At 40.6% G+C, this 22,409-nt stretch overlaps 1 protein-coding gene across 2 annotated transcripts in view; it reads right to left on the bottom strand.

Moving 5' to 3' along the window:
- LOC127627008 (inactive rhomboid protein 1-like) overlaps nucleotides 1-22,128 on the bottom strand; it is a 59,766-nt gene extending 37,638 nt beyond the window's left edge. For both annotated transcript variants that reach the window (XM_052103196.1, XM_052103197.1), the window contains exon 1: nucleotides 21,843-22,128. The gene's annotated coding sequence lies outside the window, so the exon portion shown is untranslated. The remainder of the gene's footprint in view (nucleotides 1-21,842) is intronic.
- Nucleotides 22,129-22,409: the final 281 nt, after the last annotated feature.

Below are 22,409 nucleotides of genomic sequence, written 5' to 3'. Positions count from 1 at the left end.
GGAAGACACAGACAAACAGAAGCCACATGAATCTGATCTGGGATTTTCACCCATTGACGTCAATGGCAACTTCACTTCAGAACTGAAATTGTACATCTTGTTTCTCTCATCCTTGCAGCTTTTTATGTAACATCATTGGGAATTAAAACAAGACAGGCATATTCATATCTATTTGATTCTATAACATGACAATCTGCAGTGATGTTTTTGTGTATTAGTAGAGTATTGTCAACAGAGAAAAACTACATAATCAAAGCCATGCCCCCCAAAAAACAGATGATGCGTTACACCAATAAAAAACAATTACTTTCAAGAAATTATCCACAGAGGTGAAGAAACACCCATAACAGTTGTGGCTGATGATAAAAGTTGGAGAACATCTTCAATCCAGTTTCTTCTGACAGCTTTAATAACACTCTGACCTAAATAAACTGCTGATGCTGAAAGACTTGCACGACCTCTAGGAACCATAAAATGAATAGGCATGAAAATGGATTTTGGCCCGATGAAAAATTATTTTCATCAGTCTCTCTCACTGATCTGGGCACACTTCCTGGCAGAGCACTACCAACATATTCTGGGAAATGCCGCACATTCCTCTGGTATGCTAGAGAAGTTCTGCACTATTTCAATGCATTTAAGTTGGCCATTGGGGTTATTGGACAGTCTGCAACAATAACTCAGCTGACCTTTTAGTGATGGGTCAGGCTGCTTTTGCTACAGTTCAGCTGCAGTACATCATACCAGTGAATTTCGACACTTACAATTTCTGGTCACAAGTATATGTTTTGGATGATGGTCCCTAGAATTGGATGGTGAATGAGCTGGTGTCCCCACCAGGCTTCTTGATTAGCTTAGCCAGCCAAATTCAACTGGTTACCAAAATGTGTTGTGTTGGGCCAGTAGTCCCCAGCATTGGATGTTGGAAACATAGTGTCTTGACAACTTGTACGTAATAATTAATATGAGATGGTGAAATCGTAAGCTATTGTACTACGTCTATTCCTATCGAGACCCAATCAACAAATAGGATTTCAAATTGATCCAAATTACAGCTATCCTACTATCCAACACTTTATGTAAAGAAAGGAAAAATCTCAAAACATATTTGATTATTCATTCCATTTTTATTTATACAATACAAATCTTTTACTATTATTGGGGTGTGGGGACAGAATTTTTTTACTAGGCTTCCACTGTTGGCACTGTCTTCGTGTTTACAGGTGAAACTCGAAAAATTAGAATATCGTGCAAAAGTTCATTCATTTCAGTAATTCAACTTAAAAGGTGAAACTAATATATTATATAGACTCATTACAAGCAAAGTAAGATATTTCAAGCCTTTATTTGATATAATTTTGATGATTATGGCTTACAGCTTATGAAAACCCCAAATTCGAATCTCAGAAAATTAGAATATTACATGAAATCAATAAAAAAAAAGGATTTTAAATACAGAAATGTCGGCCCTCTGAAAAGTATAATCATGCATATGTACTCAGTACTTGGTTTGGGCCCCTTTTGCATTAATTACTGCCTCAATGCGGCGTGGCATGGATGCTATCAGCCTGTGGCACTGCTGAGGTGTTATGGAAGACCAAGATGCTTCAATAGCGGCCTTCAGCTCTTCTGCATTGTTTGGTCTCATGTCTCTCATCTTTCTCTTAGCAATGCCCCATAGATTCTCTATGGGGTTCAGGTCAGGCGAGTTTGCTGGCCAATCAAGCACAGTAATACCATGGTCATTGAACCAGGTTTTGGTACTTTTGGCAGTGTGGGCAGGTGCCAAGTCCTGCTGGAAAATGAAGTCAGCATCTCCATAAAGCTTGTCTGCTGAAGGAAGCATGAAGTGCTCTAAAATGTCCCGGTAGACGGCTGCGTTGACTCTGGACTTAATAAAGCACAGTGGACCAACACCAGCCGATGACATGGCTCCCCAAACCAACACAGACTGTGGAAACTTCACACTGGACTTCAAGCATCTTGGATTGTGTGCCTCTCCATTCTTCCTCCAGACTCTGGGACCTTGGTTTCCAAATGAGATGCAAAATTTGCTCTCATCAGAAAAGAGGACTTTGGACCACTGAGCAACAGACCAGTTCTTTTTTTCTTTAGCCCAGGTAAGACGTTTGACATTTGAAGCCCATGTCCAGGACCCGTCTGTGTGTGGTGGCTCTTGATGCAGTAACTCCAGCCTCAGTCCACTCCTTGTGAAGCTCCCCACACATTTGAATGGCCTTTTCCTGACAATCCTCTCCAGGCTACGGTCATCCCTGCTGCTTGTGCACCTTTTTCTTCCACACTTTTCCCTTCCACTTAACTTTCTATTAATGTGCTTTGATACAGCACTTTGAGAACATCCAACTTCTTTTGCAATTACCTTTTGAGGCTTTCCCTCCTTGTGGAGGGTGTCAATGATGGTTTTCTGCACAACTGTCAGGTCAGCAGTCTTCCCCATGATTGTGAATTCAACTGAACCAGACTGAGAGACCATTTAAAGGCTCAGGAACCCTTTGCAGGTGTTTAGCTGATTAGAGTGTGACACTTTGAGCCTACAATACTGAACCTTTTCACAATATTCTAATTTTCTGAGATTCTGAATTTGGGGTTTTCATAAGCTGTAAGCCATAATCATCAAAATTATATCAAATAAAGGCTTGAAATATCTTACTTTGCTTGTAATGAGTCTATATAATATATTAGTTTCACCTTTTAAGTTGAATAACTGAAATTAATGAACTTTTGCACGATATTCTAATTTTTCGAGTTTCACCTGTATATCACTGTCTCCCGCTGAACGCATTTACAATACATGTGTGTCCTCCCGTGAACGTTGATTTGGGTAGAAAGGGTAGCGGATGCCATGACTGCCCCCTGCAGCTACAGGCCCCGGGGCTTAAGTCCAGGTTAGCCCGTGAGTTAAATGCGGCCCTGGTCATGAGATAAGGTTGAATGCTGGTGTCCCCACAAAGCTTCTTGACTAGCTTAACCAACAAGAATTTCATGCACCCCACGAGAGATTTTAGAAATGGAACGAAATTTGGCCCATTATGGAGTAATTATATGAAATGTATATTCATTTCACATACAGCCACATTTCACAGAGCATTGTCTCCACTAGTGCGTTCTCTTTCCATTCGCCACCAGCTTCATCTACAGGCAGATTTCGACAGGAGTTTGGAAAACTCCAGATTGTAGAAAAAGTATAATGCGTTTGTTATAGGTCTGCAATCTGGCAAGATACTTGGGTCAAGTACTCACTCGTTAACTCTAACCCAATAAAAATAGACACCTCTGAACTAGACCAACACTTAAACCAGCACTAACCAACTGGACATTAATGCAGATCCAAGTTGGGTTTTTCAGTAGGGCAATGAGGTCCAAAAATCAAAGACTCAGTAGAGATCCTCTGTTTTTTCAAACTGATGAAAGAACATTATACAGTTTTACTTTACAGACTATGTAAATGACTAAAATGGGCCTTTAAACCTCAATGGCTAGAGAAGTGTTTTAGAGTAACGATGCATTTAAAAAATCTAAATAAGTGACCCTGGATATCAATGTGCTGTGGACACTGAAATGTTGTGGACACTGTTGATGATCCCAGAATGCATTCTGGGAGACAAGGTGTTGAATGGCCCTGCTAGGAGACTTCAGATCCATCTTCTGACCTGCCAACAAACCTTTTCTGTCTCACTTATGTCTGCCGCAAGCCAAGAGGGCTACTGCAGCACATGCCTAAACAACATGTGATCCCCATTTAAATACTTTCCAGGGTGATGGCCGCCTAGAGCATTTCCCACTAGAGAGGACTCACTGTGTGGGCTGTCTGTATTGATTTGGGCTGTTAGAGATCATTCCTGGCTCATGATGGGAAAAGTCAAATCTGTGTAAATATAGTCACTCAGTCTCATTAATTCAGAGGGAGACAATATCTCCCATCATCATGTCATGACTAAAGGCTGAGAGAATCCAAATATTTCAGACACAAAACGCGTTTACTCCTGGAAAATCCCTTCAATTAGCTCCCTAGTGAATCTAGTCTTTGTAACTACCAATGATGCAATTTGAGAATAATATAGTTCTCAACTGTGGACTTCAAATCACAGACAAACCTTTACCAGACATAGGCTTTTGGTGGCTAGTCTGGCAGGCTCTTTCATACTTGCTGTTAGTGACAACACAATAATGGTTGAAAATGGAGAAAACTTTCAAGCCACATCCCAGAAGAGCCAACAGAGAGCCACTTTTTTAATCAGAAATAGAAGTTTTTACCCAAATGGTACAGCAGACACAATTGTGAGGAGACTACAAGGTTAAACTATTTTATCAGACCAAAGACTCATAGCCATAAACAAGTAAACATGGCTCTCAAATGGATGGCGATCAATACAAATCAGAACCCTAATGTCAGCCTTAAATAGGAGGTATGTTTGTGTGGAACAGCCAGGAATTATGGCAGTCGCAAACCCTTTGAGAGAGTGTAAAGGCATAAACCAGTCCAAACTCCGATCCAAGTCTCTTCCAGTAAACTGGACACACCAAAGGGCACTCATGCCAAATTTTTGCTAGATTGTAGGACTTTTGGGGTATTTTAAATCATAAATTCATAGAGCAACGCTAAAAGCAATCAGAAGGTTTCACTGGCTCCATCTATTCCTTCAATTGATTTCTTAAAAATAACTTGTTTATAGACTTTTTTTAAAAGGATATTTCCCCCAAAAATGACATTTCTGTCATTATTTACTAAACTGCTATTTTTCATAGATTGGAAGTGAATGGAGACCAGAGGCTGCTATAAAAGCATCTTTAAAGCAGTCTATATGACTTCTGCACTATTATACAAGTCTTTTGAAGCCAGATTGCTTTGTGTAAGGAACACAAATTTTAGGAAAATGTGTGAGGACAAAAATGTATGTCACTATTCACTCAAAATCATTTGATTTCAACATTCATTTGTATATGCATAGCAAGTAAATGGCTGCAGTGTTCTATGCATCCATCTACTGTGTTGTAATTCTAAATTTGACCACAAGTTAGGCATTTAGATATACATTTAGACATTTGAAAACTATTATTGTCAAACTTTAGTGTCAGTTTTTGCAATGTTAAATTATGCGTGTGTGTTTCTGTGTGTTGTGTTCTGTGAACTGCGATAATCTCGTCCATTTATTTCTGTGTGGGTGTGTTATGGTCTTATCCCGTCATTTACTGTATGCGTGTGTGTTTTCAACAATGTGTCTGATATATAGAGTTATAATTTTTATTTACATTATTTTGACAAAATTAAAAAAATGTATCAGTGTTATTAGTCAGGGGCGTTTCTAGAGACTCTGGGGGCCCCAGGCAGAAAGGACCCCACCAGAAACAACCACCCCTCCCCAAAAGGCATATTAATCATTCATCCATGTGAAAATTTTGACAGCAAGCATGTATCATGGAGCCCATTGTATTTAGGGGGTTCTGGATGTGTCATTGCAGTCTTGTACCATCAATTAATTTAAGGGGGTTCCATGTTGTCGTTGCTGTGGTCCAATGTAATCAGCCATCCTTGAGGGTGCCCCCTTCCAGCTCGGGGCCCCAGGGAATTGCCTGATTTGCCTACCCCATTGCAACTTCTCTGGTTATAGTGTCACCTGTTAATTTATTTGTGTGTAAGTGGGTGCATGTTATAGTCTCACACTTTAATTTCTGTGTTTTTCCTGCATTGTGGATGATTTAGGTATTGTATTTGACAAATGTAAAAAACTGCTCTGTTGCCCATACATTTCCTATGGATGGTCAATTTAGACCGTGAACATGACACCTATGCAGGTGTCGCTCTTGACTTATTGAATCAAGTTCAAATGTTTTTTTATATGTTCAGATGGCAAGTGGAGGAAACAACACTAAATAGTGTACCGCTCAGATAAACTAAACAATTTTTGTTACATCTGAAATGTTTATTTTGGTAAAAAATGACTGAACAGAATAAGAGATTTAACTGACTCCTCTCACAGTCTGCTTGGAGCTTGACTTTGATTTAAATATATAACTTAAAGAATGCTGTCTTTGTCTACAGATTTCAGTTGACAGAATAATCCCAATTAATAGACCACTGAGAGGTTGCTCTCCCATACCATGCAGTAACACGTATCAAACAGACTAAGCCTTGCACTGGGATTAGATTGCAGATTATGATTTGAGCTCATATAAAAACATATTTTCAAATATAGTGAAAACAGGTTCTTTCCAGAGGATAGTGTGGTAAATTTTCTGTAGCCCAGCAGATGGGCAAATTGTTTCTATAAGGGGCTATTTGAGATCTACAGGGTGGTTCATGCCTTTGTGTAAGAAGTGGCTGCTTTCACAATGGTGCTCATTATGAAGCATCTTCAAGCTGTGAATTTGACATGAACACTTCCTCTGTTGGATCACACTGCATGAATATCGAATGTTCATTTTACACAGATGGTGTGCGGGATTGCAAGAAAATAGATAATAGATTTGAACATTTCATGAACATCTGACATTCAAGATCATATAAAGATTCACAAGCTCACAAATCACAACAAAGCCTTTTTTCAACAACATTTTATAAAAGGCACTCTGAAAAGGTTTTAACAGAAAAAACACCTGGTCTAACACTTTTTAAGACCAGAACTGTGATTGACACCAGCCAACAAAAGATAAAACATGATAAAAGCACCTAGTGAACTATTTATGACTGTTAAAGTTACCCAGAAAAGGATTAAACACAGCATAGACATGGTCTTTTTGATTTGGCTTTCTGAATACTGCAAACAACACACCTTTTATTTCTAAAGAGTTAAAAAACATTTAAAAGCAAAATCAATATTCATCCCATCAGCACAATATGGCAATAAGAATCGTGTTTACCAAATAACAATGATGATCTATTGCAACAAAACATCAGGTCTAATATTCTAAGAAATTAATCAAACCTCTACTTGGAAAAATTACATGAATAAGAGGTTTGCAAAAACAAATAGCCATTTCCTTGAATTTTGTTATGCACTTTTCAAAGTGAGAATTTTAAAATATTACAATGTACTGTAAATACAATATGACCTAAAAATTGTGTTATACAAAAAGTGTTATCAGGGAAATTGTAGGAATTAGTAGAAATTTACAACCAGTTTAACTAAAGTTACAAGCCTTACCATCAGGTAGCAGCATGCTGTCAATGCTATAAATATAGAACTATTTTCATTAGCCCACAACTTATTGGAAATTGTGTTTGTATGGAGTCAAAAAGCCAGTCAAATGATATGTGTTATTGCGATCACATGTTCTTCAAGAGTTACTGCTAGTAAACTGTGCATTAATATGATTTGTGTATGAAAGAGAGAATTCTTATTATTGGCATTAACACCAAAAGGATGCTTTTGAAAAGGTCTTATATCAATTGCATATTATTTATGGACGGAAAAACCAAATGCAATTCCAAACTAAATTTTTCCTGTTCAGCCACTCAGGTTAAAAAGTAAAAGCTCATGGAAAAAGATACAGTGAATGCCTCTTAGGTAATCCAATCCATCCTTCAAGATTTTCCTTTTTGACATTTGAACTCTATCAAAAGCCCTGTGAGAGGAGCCAAAGAGAGACTGTGAGATTGGCTACTCCATTTAGGGTGTTTTGAGACCCGTAGCTCATTAGATTTGTTCCGAAACAGGGGCTAAAATTGTTACAATGTTGCATTTTCTCCTTGGTTTTGGTTCACTTTCACAAGGCATCATTTCAAAGTGGACCAAAATTGTGTTAATAAAATGTGAGTCTCATGTGAGCAAACTATCCCCTTATTGTGCGCTGTTCCGGGATAAAGCTGAAACATTGATATACTGGTTAAAATGATCAAATGTAAACCGGTACAAATTTTCAATTATAGTTTATGTCACGGTTATGCAAGATGTCAGCGCATGGTACAGAATGTACATTCCAATAAAAAAAAAAAAGTTGCGCTACAAATAAACATTATCCGATGGATATGAGCTGTAAAATGTCCATCAAGGTTATTTTTATCCATTATTAGTTACTTTTGCATTCTTTTTGCATTGAAAAGTGCCTGTTCTCGGCCACTATATCCACATTTTGAATCTGAATTACAGTGAAATGCTGTCCTACAGATATCTTCTCCAAAGATCTATCACATGCTTATGGTTAGGTATATTGATTGGTTTGTCAGATTACACTCACCACAAGCAAACGCTCCAGTTCATTTGAAATAGGACAAAGACTAACCTGTCCAGGAGGTCTCCAACTAATTGTTTTGGTGTATATCGGAGCGCGATTGTGCTGTTCATATATGCATAAAAGAACCAAATTATATGGGAGAAAACGTACCAGGTTCCAAAACAAATGCTCCACAGAACCAGGTGTGAAAACTCCCTTAACGTGTGAAGTGTGATATTTATCTATGATTCAATACTTTTTTTCTATCCCACTATAATTGATGTGCAGAGACAACATGAGAATTCGTATGTATTCTTATGCAAAGTTTGGTATCAGCAAACGTGCATTCTCTTACATTTGTACAGACACCGAAACATACAATATTGATGTATCTACAGCATCTAAATGCAACCCGATTCTCATGAAAAGTCGTACATAATGAACAAATTGGCAATTTCATATGGCCTTGCACAATGTTGTTCGCATAAACTCCTGGATGTCTAATGTGGAAGTAAGCGCGAGTTCTGTGAACAAGAAAATAAGGACATACTTATTAATATTATGCCCTTCCCCAAACCCCTTATCTAATCTTAACCAATCAGTAGAGTGTATAAACATGATAGGAAGCTATTGTGTGTGACAGAAGCAAGTAATTGTAGCGTATTAGATGGAAACAATGTCCAGCGATGTCACTGAATGTTATGGATTCAAACGAGCGCAGTCGCACAATTATTAGCCAATTTTAGAAAAGTCGTACTAATCTTGGAGTTCACCATGAGAGTTGTTGTCCAAATGTAATCATTTTACGTATTAACACCTTTAGCAACGTACAAATGGTAATGTTTCAGTAGGGTTTGAATCTATTAATACTGAATTCATGAAATGAATCAGATAAATCCATTGCATTTATAATCAATTAGGTTAGTTTACATTTATTTAATGCAGTTGACATTATAATTTGGGATAAACCGATCCGATACCGCACTGATACTGAAGCTTTTAGACAGATTGGGTATCGGTCCGACGAGCCCAATCCAAATCCGATAATGTGTGTTAGTCATGTTTGTTACGATCAAGCTCAAAAAATGACATAAAAGAACCAATAAAACACAATTAAACGTACTTCATATGACTCGTGAATTGTATTCAATGACACGAAGATGTGCGATAGCTCCGTGAATCACAAAAGGCTGTGTTTAAGAAGTAAATATGTAAAATGTATGCACAGCTCTGGCGCATCAGTGAATGGCACTGCTCTGTTTACACACGTGCAAGCCTATTTTTAGCCTTCACGCGGTGAGCAATATTTGAGCGCTACTCACGAACAACATCTCAGATGTTGATGATCAATTGTTCGGTTTACTTATAATATGCATTTTACCAGAATTTAAATAAGTGAATGAAACTACTGTGAACGTTCCTACAAACAGACACAGACAGGACTTCCTGGAGAGTTCAAAATGTCAAAATAAAAGCATGAGGGTTTAAAAGTTAAGTGTCACAGAGAGACTCACGGAGGCAGAGATATGAACTCCGTAGCAGGGTTTATTGACAGATGATTGAAACAGTGATGTAAACATTGCGAGTAAATCTAGATGAGCAGAGTGCAAACAGCAGGTGAGTAATATCCAGACAGCGTATAGACACGATGAACAGATAACTCACAACAGTCTTATGATACTCGCAGGCAATAATGAAGACACAGAACTGTTTGACAGTAGAAAGGTGTGGAGTCTCAGAGATACTATCGATGAGAACAGACAAGAGTGTGTGTGAAAGCGGGGTATATATATATATATATATATATATATATATATATATATATATATATATATATATATATATATATATATATATACCTATATGTGTAGTCCTTGATTGGCCACTAATGACGTGCAGGTGCGTGTAATCACAACTCAGGGGAGACAGCCATGAGGAAGAAAGAAAGAGAGACAGGTGGATCCATGACAAAAAGTGCACGATTGAGATATATTACTGTATATTACTATTAAAATATATTATTATCATTTGATTACAAATGATAATAATATTTAAGTTGAATGGGTTCCAAAAATAAATGAAAAGTGAGCTGATATCTCGCAACTAAATTGAACAAAAAAAAAAAAAGATCTGAATCCTGTAAAGTCCAGATACAAGCTGAATATTAAAGAGCACACCTAATAAGTTCCACATAATAACATAAAGATATTATAAACTGATTACGCAAAAAACAACACTGGTATCGGTTCAGGATCGGTATCAGCATTGATATTCTGAAATCTGAAAAGGGGTAAATGGAGTGTTTAGGAAACCTGCTTGGCAACTAACATCATTTTTTCAATTCCGTGTGGTGCCACGAGTGAAACAGAAATTACATAATTTACTTTAAAGCTTCAACATTATTTTAACTCAGAAACAGCCATCGATATGGAGTGACTTTTTATCATCTTTACCATTTATACTTGCAACAAGAAAATCTTTATGCCAAAAAATATAAAAGTGGTGGCAGAATGTGGAAACTTCTGGTCTGGCATTTCTGAGTGATTTTCCTTTTTATAAAGAAGCATTTTTATCCTCAGTGATGGGCATTAAGGCATATGAGCAGATATATTCAGGTCACTGACGAGAGCATAAAAGCCTCTGTAATATATAGTATGATGACGCACAGATTGCCTGAGAGCAGATGAACTTGCCCTACCACGTGATGCCCAAAGGCCCAGACACAACCCGCCCAGCAATACAGTGGCTACTGGGATTATTAAAAAAAACCCTGCTTATTGAGGATAAACTTAAATCTTCATAATATTTCTTTCTCCAAAGCAAAGTAGGGGAAAATGCCATACAATAAAGAAATACAGTAAATTCCTCTTCCTTATGTTGTGATTAGAAAGGCATTTTAAACAGTAATTTGATTCCCCACTATAAAGTGGTCTCATATCTTTTTATTTTTAATTGTTCTGACAAGCTTTTATTTCCTTTCCATTTCCTTTGTGTAAGTCTTTGCAAATCAACTTTTTTTTTAACATCTAACAAATAACTGATCTCATTTTTCATCTCTTGATTTCCACACACAATGAACTAATGCTCAGTTTACTTAAACAGAAAAGCACTGTGGTGCATGGCTGACTGACAGACCTTATGCTAAATCAAGTCATCCATTAATCCTCTTAGGTCTCATAAAAGACTGTTATGATTACATCTACCAGCAAAGTAATAATCCAAAACAACATCCGTTTGAATGTGTAGGTAATCTAATTAACTGAATTGATAGCTCCAAAGGAATTTGTAAGTGAATGCATTCCGAGCTCTTATGTCTTTTTTTGTATGCTAGTTTGGGATATGCCTGAACTAGCCTGAACGCAACAGGGAAACTTTTTTGTCAACTTGTTATATAAATGCAACACCCTTTAGACATATAGTGACCCCAAAATGTATTTGAATACTTTCGTTCTTCTGTGGAACACAAAAGGTAATGTAAGCCTTGCTGCAATAAAAGTGAATGGTCACTGAGACTTACACTGGCAACCAAATGTTTGGAATAATGTACAGATTTTGCTCATTTAAATCTCTAATCTAAGCTCATTTCTAATTTAGATTCTAATTTGGTACTAGAAAATCACTTGCCATAATATCAAACACAGTTGAAAGCTATTTGGTTTGTTAAATGTAGCTTAGTGTAAATTAGTGTCTTAGTGTTTGTTTTTGAGTTACCACATTATGAAACCGTTTTCTCTAGAAACTCGTCAGTCAATTGTTTTGATGAATGAAGGCTAAAAATCGAAGATTTCATACAATGGTGTACACTACAGTCTTCAAAGACAAAGGACAACGGAGTCTAACAAGGACAGAAAGAGATGTGGAAGGCCAGATGTACAACTAAACAAAAGGATAAGTACATCAGAGTCTCTAGTTTGAGAAATAGACGCCTCACATGTCTTCAGCTGACAGCTTCATTGAATTCTACCCGCTCAACACCAGTTTCATGTACAACAGTAAAGAGAAGACTCAGGAGTTCAGGCCTTATGGGAAGAATTGCAAAGAAAAAAAGAAAAGGTTAGAGTGGGCAAAGAAACACAGACATTAGACAACAGATAATTGTAAAAGAGTGTTATGGATCTTAACCCCAATGAGGTTTTGTGGGATCAGCTAGACTGTAAGGTGCATGAGATGTGCCCAACAAGAGAGCCACATCTATGGCAAGTGCTAGAGGAAGTGCGGGGTGAAATGTCACCTGAGTATCTGGACAAACTGACAGCTAGAATACCAAGGATCTGCAAAGCTGTCATTGCTGTGGCCAAAAGTATTGGCAGTGACATAAATTTTGTGTTTTGCAAACTTGCTTCTTCAGTATTTGTAGATTTTTTTTTCCACATGTTTCTATGGTATACTGGAAAACAATGATAAGCATTTCATACGTTTTAAAGGCTTTTATTGACAAAAACATTCAATATATGCAAAGAGTCAATATTTACAGTGTTGACCCTTGTTCTTCATAACCTGAAGCATATCCTCTGCAATTCGCTCTGGGATGCTGGATATCAGCTTCTGGGCCAAATCCTGACTGATGGCGATCCATTCTTTCCTTATTAGTGCTCAGAATTGATCACAATTTGAGGGCTTCTGCTTGTCCACTCGCCTTTTGAGGATTGACCACAGGTTTTCTATGGGATTCAGATCCGGGTAGTTGCCTGGCCACGGATCCAAAATTGAAATGTAATGATCTCTGAGCCACTTCATTATCACTCTTGCCTTGTGACATGGTGCTACATCATGCTGGAAAATGCACGGATCGTCACCAGATTGCTCCTGGATCATTGGGAGAAGTTGCTCTTGCAGGATGTTTTGATGCCATACTTTATTCATGGCAGTGTTTTTGGGCAGAATTGTGAGAGAGCCCACTCCCTTGGATGAAAAGCAACCCCACACATGGATGGTCTCAGGATGCTTCACTGTTTAAGCATCCTGACACAAGACACAGGACTCATGGTAGCGTTCACCTTTTCTTCTCCGAACTATCGATTTTCCTAGAATATCAGTCTTCAGCTGTCAAATCCTTGTACTTCATGCAGAATTTCTGTCTGTCCTTGATGTTTTTCTTGGAGAGAAGTGGTTTCTTCCCTTCTTGACACCAGGCCATAGTCCAAAAGTCTTCGCCTCACTGTGCATGCAGATGCACTCACACCAACCTGCTGCCAATATTGGGCAAGCTCTGCACTGGTGGTGACACAATTCCGTAGCTGACTCCTCAGGAGGATACACAGCCCTGGCTCTTGCTGGACACTCTGTGACATCCTGAAGCCTTCTTCACTGCAGTTGAACCTCGCTTTGAAGTTCTTGATGATCCGTTAAATGGTTCTTTCAGGTGCAATATTCTTTGCAACAATTTCCTTGCATGTGAGGCCATTTTGATGCAAAGCGATGATGGCTGCACATCTTCCATTAGAGGTAACATTGTAAACAAGAGCACAATGATTGGAAGCACTTCTTTTCTCCTTTTATAGCAATTAGTCTGCTCTTATAATCCAATCAGAATGATAGAGTGATTTCACTTGACTAGTACTCATTACATATTATATAGTACATATCAGCAGCACACTTTCCCAGGCAAAGTACTAAATTATTACTGTGGAACCCAGTTAAGTTTATTATTAGAATATAATACTGAAATATTATTATTTTCAGGATAAGATTTGTTAAGATAATTGCATATATTTCTGTCCTATTTACTTCACCCTAAACTTGGGTTTTTATTTTGACATTGCAAGTGCAGTCATGTTTATCACCTTCACCAGGAGCTTTTATTATATAACAGAAAGTGCGATGTTTGTTTGACAGTTCTGAGTTTCACATCTTGTGAACCGCTGTCAAACTCTCCTTTACTGTCCCACATTTGTTGATTTGTATAATAACTTTATAGCGGTTCCTAATGTTTAGAAATGCTTGAATGCTTGAACCTACATTTCTTCACAATGCACAATTTTAAGACTACTGGCATCAGCCAGTGAGCGCATATAATGAGAGAATATTTGCTTAATTTCTCTAGCGCATCCATGTGTGATTAGAATTAATAGTTTCTTTTTTTGTTGTTTTTAATCAACAACTGACTGTAAAAAACAGAAAGGCATTAAATGGCAAATGGATCCATGAATCTTGTCTTTGGACACAAAGAACGAGTTAAACAAAACTTTTACTCTCAACACAGAGTGAAAGAATCATACAACTAATCACACACAACAGCCTCATCTCGACTCAGAATGTCAGAATGGGGGAGTTTACCTCACATAGCAACCTCCCTAGAAGCATTACTTACAAGTACAAACAAAGCAGTAAAACATAATGATCAAAATGGTATTACGGCACAAAGCTTTTATTTCAAAACATGCAGAGGAAATCTATTGCAGAATAAGAACAATTTTGCAATATTCAGAAGAAATGTTCAAACATGTAACTTTTAGGGGTACAACAGCTTATCACTGGGGCAGCACCCTCAAAGGTATGCCCACTGTACTCTCTTATACCCCTTAACCCTCTGGGGTCTGAGGGTATTTTGGGCCCTGGAGAAGTTTTGACATGCCTTGACATTTGTTCTTTTTTCAGTTGCTTAATAACATATTAATGGCTAAAGTCTGATTACACTGTATTCAGCACAAACTGGGCTACACTAATATGTGAGCAACATGCATGTACAGGTTTGTATTTTTGAGAAAATAATGTTTATGCGTGGTTTTTGAAAAAACAAAAATTTTAAGTCACTGAAATAAGGTCATATAACACATACTAAACATTAGTCCACAAGACTTTTGAGAACTGGATCTTGTAGCCTAGATTTTTTGCTACAAAATGATGTGAAAACCATCCTGATCACTCATTCATACAAAACAATATAGTAATTGAACTTTTGTAAGACACTTTTAGTGTTGATAGGTAATATGTGAGGAGGCGTGAACTATCATGAATATGGAGGTGATTCACACTTGAGGATACAAAGACCCTCCATTGGGCCTATCAATGAGGAATGTGACAAACACTTAATGATCAAAATCAAGTTTTAAGTTAAAAGAAATAATCTGACTATATATTTTCTTTACATAAAGACTTTACTTAATTTTAGACCTACACTACCATTTAAAAGAATTCTCTTCTGCTCACCAATACTGCATTTATTTGATCCAAAAATACAGAAACAACATTGATATTCTGAACTCTTTTTACAATTTAAAAGAACCGTTTTCTATTGAAATATATTGTAAAATGTCATTTGTAATCAAAGCTGAATTTTCATAATAAGATATAATCTAAACATTCATATTATTTTTATATCATATTACATATCATATTTTGTAATGAATGGGAGGCTTGGAAGCAGACAAGGAGAGTGGATCTAAATGCAGCTAAACTTTATTAAAACAAACAAACGAATAAACACAAAGAAAACAGCCACAATGGGCAAACAGGAAACTAAACACGATGACATAAAACTAAGAACTCGGACAGGGAACACATACCAGGCATGACAACATTAATCATTCATCTACATTCAACGATTCACCAAGGGGAGTGAAAACAACCGGGTTAAAATACATGGACAAGGAAACACAGGAGCCAATGAACAAACAGAACTCAAACAAGATAACAGGGCAATAAACAGAAACCAATGGGAAATTATCAAGGACAAAAATGACAAACAAAGGGCAAACGTGAGACAAGGCAAGGTATACATAACAGAGCCCCCCCTTTAAGGAGCGGATTCCAGACGCTCAAAAGTACCATCACATAAAACAAATGTCCATTGACTGGGGGGGGAAGCTTGTGGTGGGCAGACAGACCAAGGGGGGCAACGAGGGGCAGACAGGTAGTCCAGGGGGCAACGAGGGGCAGACAGGCAGTCCAGGGGGCAACGAGGGGCAGACAGGCAGTCCAAGGGGCAACGAGGAGCAGACAGGCAGTCCAAGGGGGGTACAGAAGGGGCTGGGTCAGGGGGCCTGGGAGGTGGCCACAGGACAGGGACCGGTTCAGGGGGCCTGGGAGCTGGCCACAGGGCAAGGATAGGTTCAGGAGGCCTGGGAGCTGGCCACAGGGCAAGGACAGGTTCAGGAGGCCTGGGAGCTGGCTACAGGGCAAGGACAGGCTCAGGCGGCCTGGGAAATTGCCACAGGGCAAGGACAGGCTCAGGCGGCCTGGGAGCTGGCCACAGGGCAAGGACAGGTTCAGGAGGCCTGGGAGCTGGCCACAGGGCAAGGACAGGCTCAGGCGGCCTGGGAGCTGGCCACAGGGCAAGGACAGGCTCAGGAGGTGGAGCCGATGGAGGTAGCGCCGTAGGAGGCTTTAGGGGCGGAGACCTGGAAGGCTCTGGAGGCGGAGCCGAGGGAGGCTCAGGAGACGGAACTGAGGAAGGCTCAGGAGGGGGAGCCGAGGAAATCTCAGGAGGGGGAGCCGAGGAAGGGGGCGCCATAGGAGGCTTTAGGGGCGGAGACCTGAAAGGCTCTGGAGGCGGAGCCGTAGGAGTCTCGGGGAGAAGAGCCATAGGAGTCTCGGGGGGCAGAGCCGTAGGAGGCTTGGGGAGAAGAGCCGTAGGAGGCTCGGGAGTCGGAGCCCAGGGAGGCTCGGGAGTCGGAGCCCAGGAAGGCTCGAGGGACTTGAGGGGCGGAGCCCTGGAAGGCTCGAGGGGCTTGAGAGGCGGAGTCCTGGAAGGCTCGAGGGGCTTGAGAGGCAGAGCCCTGGAAGGCTCGAGGGGCTTGAGAGGCGGAGCCCTGGGAGGCTCGAGGGGCTTGAGAGGCGGAGCCCTGGGAGGCTCGAGGGGCTTGAGAGGTGGAGCCCTGGGAGGCTCGAGGGGCTTGAGGGGCGGAGTCCTGGAAGGCTCGAGGGGCTTGAGAGGCAGAGCCCTGGAAGGCTCGAGGGGCTTGAGGGGCGGAGAGAGGCTGACGCTGTACGAGGACGATCCGCGGACGGCGGGGCCGCGGCGGAGCCCAAGAAGGCTCTGGAGTCTCTGGGGACAGAGCCGTAGGAGGCTCGGGAGGCTCAAGAGGCGCTGACTCTTGGACGGGCACGACCACTGGCGCTGGCTTTTGGACGGCCATGGCTACTGGCACTGGCTCTTGGACGGTCATGGTTGCTGGCACTGGCTCTTGGACGGTCATGGCTGCTGGCACTGGCTCAGGGGCGGTCGAGGCTACAGGCGCTGGCTCAGGGGCGGTCGAGGCTACAGGCGCTGGCTCAGGGGCGGTCGAGGCTACAGGCGCTGGCTCAGGGGCAGTCGAGGCTACAGGCGCTGGCTCAGGGGCGGTCGAGGCTACAGGCGCTGGCTCAGGGGCGGTCGAGGCTACAGGCGCTGGCTCAGGGGCGGTCGAGGCTACAGGCGCTGGCTCAGGGGCGGTCGAGGCTACAGGCGCTGGCTCAGGGGCGGTCGAGGCTACAGGCGCTGGCTCCCTGACATCGGAGGCTACAGGCGCTGGCTCGCTGACGGCTGAGGCGACAGGCGCTGGCTCACTGACGGCTGAGGCTAATGGCTCTGGCTGGTTGACCGGGGCTGACGAGGGCTCAGGCTCGCAGACCGTGGCTGACGTGGGCGCAGGCTCGCTCACCGTGGCTGACGTGGGCGCAGGCTCTGGCTCGCTCACAGTGACAGGCGTGGGCGCAGGCTCGCAGACCGGGGCAGGCGTGGGCTCTGGCTCGCAGACCGGGGCAGGCGTGGGCTCTGGCTCGCAGACCGGGGCAGGCGTGGGCTCTGGCTCGCAGACCGGGGCAGGCGTGGGCTCTGGCTCGCAGACCGGGGCAGGCGTGGGCCGGGAGGCAGAAGCCCGTCTTCTCTTCCTCCTCCGGGCGGACGAAGTTGAGCGCACCGGCTCGAGGATCGCGGAAGCGGGGCACACCGGCTCTGAAGCGGACGAGGTTGGCAGCCTGTAAGTCAGGACGGGCGTGGAGAGACGAATCGTGGCAGACAGGGGGAGTACCTTCGTGGGAAAAGCGGTAGCGTCATCCTCCAGATCGTCCATAGTGGGCGGTGATCCGCTGACTCGTAGGGTCTCCTCCACATAATTGAGGAGTGTCCAGCAACGATTCGTCGGCGGCAACCGCTCCCTCAGAGACCCGTTCAAGCTACCCCGGAAGAATACCACCAGGGCGTGGTCGGGGAAATCAGAGATTTGTGCCAGCTCCAGAAAATCTTGGACGTGGTCCTCCAAAGGGCGGTTCCCCTGCTTGAGGCAAAGGAGCCGGTAATTTGCCGGATAAGCTGCTAGATCCATTTGGGTGAATCGTTCTGTAACGAATGGGAGGCTTGGAAGCAGACGAGGAGAGTGGATCTAAATGCAGCTAAACTTTATTAAAACAAACAAACGAATAAACACAAACAAAACAGCCACAATGGGCAAACAGGAAACTAAACACGATGACATAAAACTGAGAACTCGGACAGGGAAGACATACCAGGCATGACAACATTAATCATTCATCTACATTCAACGATTCACCAAGGGGAGTGAAAACAACCGGGTTAAAATACATGGACAAGGAAACACAGGAGCCAATGAACAAACAGAACTCAAACAAGATAACAGGGCAATAAACAGAAACCAACGGGAAATTAACAAGGGCAGGTGAAAACAATGAACAGAGAACACGAGGCTAACAAGAAAACTATGGAACTACAAAAGGGACAAAATGAAAACTACGGAACTACGAAAGTGACAAAAATGACAAACAAAGGGCAAACGTGAGACAAGGCAAGGTATACATAACATATTTATATCATACAGCATACAATTGAAATACCTGCTTTAGCTGAAACAGCATTTACATGTAACTAAAATTGCTTATTAGGAGTCATATTTCAAATTTCAATACTCTGAATCCTGACTGTCCCACTAGTAAAATATGTACATGTATATATAAAATAGCATGTCAGTCAATGAAAACTAAATGACTTACTCATCTGAAATTGTATCCTCGGCTGGATCAAGTCTCTCTTCAAAATACAAACGTTCATCGGAGTTCCCTAAAATGTTAAATCTTCCATACTATCCTGGAGCTTTCTCGCCTGTGTGTCATTGCACACGCGCAGAAAAATTTATGAAATGTGTTTACAACCTCACAGTCGGGGGCTTGTACATTTGCGTTATATAAAAGTAGACCCTTTATAGTCTCTAATGATGTCTTACGCTTATCTGTATACCCAAAAATGACGGAGTATTTTAAGTTGTTTCTGCTGTAATGACGAAAATATCCAGCAGGATGCGCCGGTGCGGGTACGTCGACCCCAGAGGGTTAAGATACTAATGTGTATCCTTTAAGGACAGATGAGTTGATGCATTTTGACTGACATGTAAAGGAGTTTGAGTGTACCTTTGAGGGTATTGCCCCAGAGACAAGTCGTTGTATCCTACAAAATCGAAAGATTTAGATTTATTTATTTTTTTCTGAAAGGGAAGAGAAAATAAACAGAAGGGACAGTGATCGATCAAGAATTCTGAAATGTCTAAGCTTAATTTAGAAGTAAATGACCATATATTTTAGGGAATCGGGATGCACCGATGTATCAGCTGCCAATATTTATTGGCCAGTTATTAACCAAATTAAAACCATCAGCATATCGATAATAAGCATGAAAACGCCTATATGAAAAACAGATGGTTTATTTATAATTAATTACTAAAACAATTGGTAAAACTCAGTGAATTAAAATATACAATCCTGAAATAATAATAGCCACAATATATAGAAGGTTTGGCACTCCTAATATAGTCTCGTTCTCACGAAAATGCCGAAAATTTCATAATTGGCCGTTGTGAAAGCAGCACTTACCTATAGGCTACATGATGAGGGCAATCATTCAAAACACTTTGAAACCAGCAGACTTTGACTTCTGATATATTTGTATGATATCCATTAATGCGGCATTGATTGCATTAAGATTGATGTCACAATATGGCTTTGTGCAATTACTAAACCTTAAAGGCTGCTTTTTAAACCGCAAAACAGTATAGCAAAAAATGTTTTAGAAGTGTAAACTAACCTTTTTTATATCTTTCGATCTTGTATGTATCTTTCACTGTGGCTGTCTTTAAAATGTTGGCCTGTCATGTGTTCAATGAAAATTATTTATTGGTAGAACAGTGAAAAAGCTTTTGTAAAATTTTAAACATTGCTACTGTAAGAAAATCAGTGATCTGATGACAAAATAAGGCAAGTTGCAAAATATTGGTATAAGTACCATTATCTGCCTGCAGTCTTTTGTTAAAATAAGTATCGGCCAAATAAATTTTTATATAGTTGCATCCCTAACATTTATGCAAATCCACATTTTCAGTGAGATTCAGTCAAAATTGTAGTCACCAGATGGTTGAATGTTGGCCCACCCTCTTCACAAAAATATGCACGCCTGAACCTCTTTTCGGTTTCGTTAGGCAACACGGTGCTTGCACTGGAAAACAATTATCTGAAAGGCTTTCAGTCTCTTTCTACATCAGTATCTACTATTAAATAATTATCGTAGAGCACTAGGAAAATAAAGCAAGTTTTTGATCAGGCATTATAAATGTAACAAGCAAGATGCTCAGGACCACTTCCCTGAGGGCCACTGAAATACAATCTAACTGTTCCTTTCAGTATGAAACATAGCACTTGTGCCCATACACCACTAATGGCTCAGAGCAGTACTGTATTACCTGGCCTATAAAGCTCTCCTTGGTGGGCCTTTATATAGTGTCCACATGATAGTACACTGTCGCTTTTATAATAGGTACTCAGAGCTAAAATCAACTTTGTTGTTTTTTTACAAGATTTTTCTAAATTAATTTTTAAAGTTATGTTTCTAATTTGCAACCATTTCCAGGAGGACACTACCCTAGCATGTGTGACTTGACATTGCATGTGTGCACTTTGCAGATTCCTACAGCTGTAACCACTGAAACTGCATCAAAATCAATTCAGTTTCGTTTTGTGTTGATGTATAGTCTACTGAAAGGAATTTAGTGGCTAAAAATATCACAGATGTATTACTCAATATTAAAATATGGTTCCTATGACAGATTTTTTTAAAGGATGGAGTATCTATTGCAGTTGTTCATATTTGTTTGTTAGCAGAAACAGACTTGAGGTCAACATCGAGAAAAGCCCTTGACGTGGGGAATCCACGTCCATTAAAATGACTGTTTAGTGACGCTCACTTAATCCATGCAATTGCAGATTAATTTGCAGCCAGATTACAGATGCATGCAATCGCTCTACAAGAAAATCTTTCACAAAAGCAGAACTGCAGTGCCTACCTAGTAGACAGCATTTTAGGGCATCATACCCAGTAAACAATTACCGTCTATTCAACGTCTAATAGACGACTTTTTGCAAGCTGTGTAGACTCTTTCCGAGTAAGCACGCGCCTGCACATAAATGCTGCACGCGCCTATGATGCTGTCTAGGTAGGCACCTCACTAGTTTTAAGGCACAGCCTTAATTTCCAAATACATGTGCAATGTTCACTAGCTGCATAACGCCACACTTTTTCGGACAATACATTATTATATACTGTAAAATATTACTTAAATTGTATTCACCTGCACATAAATTGAAAATACAGTCTAAAAATACTCCCAACCACTACAGATGCTATATGTGTCATCGTCATGGCAGCAACTTTAAAACACTAAATGTATAGAGCCCCAATGATATAGTCATACCTTCTGATGAACTGTCAGGTCTCAACGACTGGGAGGTTCATTAACCGGCGTTTAGTAGGCTATGATGCACCTTCTTCGCAGAAGACAAGCCTGTATTGTCAATTCATAGCTATTTCGTAGACAACCGACTGAAAAATGATTTTACACAGTCACGGTCAGCATTACTTAAAAGAGACCAACTTAATCCAAAATTTGCGCGAAATAACATCAAAGAGTTCAACTAAAAGTCATGCTGCTCGTCCTGTATATTCCCACACTGTAGCCCCGAGCAGGGTGGCGAATTTCAGTCGCGAGATCAGTTTCGACCAGTAAATACACCCACACGCGCAGAATTAAATGGTGTGGGCGGAGACTGCCGACATGTGAAGATATCCCTGACCAATCAGCGGAATTTATGGGTGTAAACAAATGACTTCTTTTATTTATACACTTGGACACAAAATAAAGCTGATGGCTGTTAAAATAGGCAAATAACAGCAAGAGCTGTTTAAAATGGCATAAATAACATTTCCCTGGGAAAATGTACACTACTTTATAAATACTTGTTAGTTGTACACAACGTTGACC

Source organism: Xyrauchen texanus, chromosome 33 (genome assembly GCF_025860055.1).
Source record: "Xyrauchen texanus isolate HMW12.3.18 chromosome 33, RBS_HiC_50CHRs, whole genome shotgun sequence".
Lineage (NCBI taxonomy): Eukaryota > Metazoa > Chordata > Actinopteri > Cypriniformes > Catostomidae > Xyrauchen > Xyrauchen texanus.
Note: the sequence above shows the minus strand (reverse complement) of the source record. Positions and strands in the feature narration are given on the sequence as shown.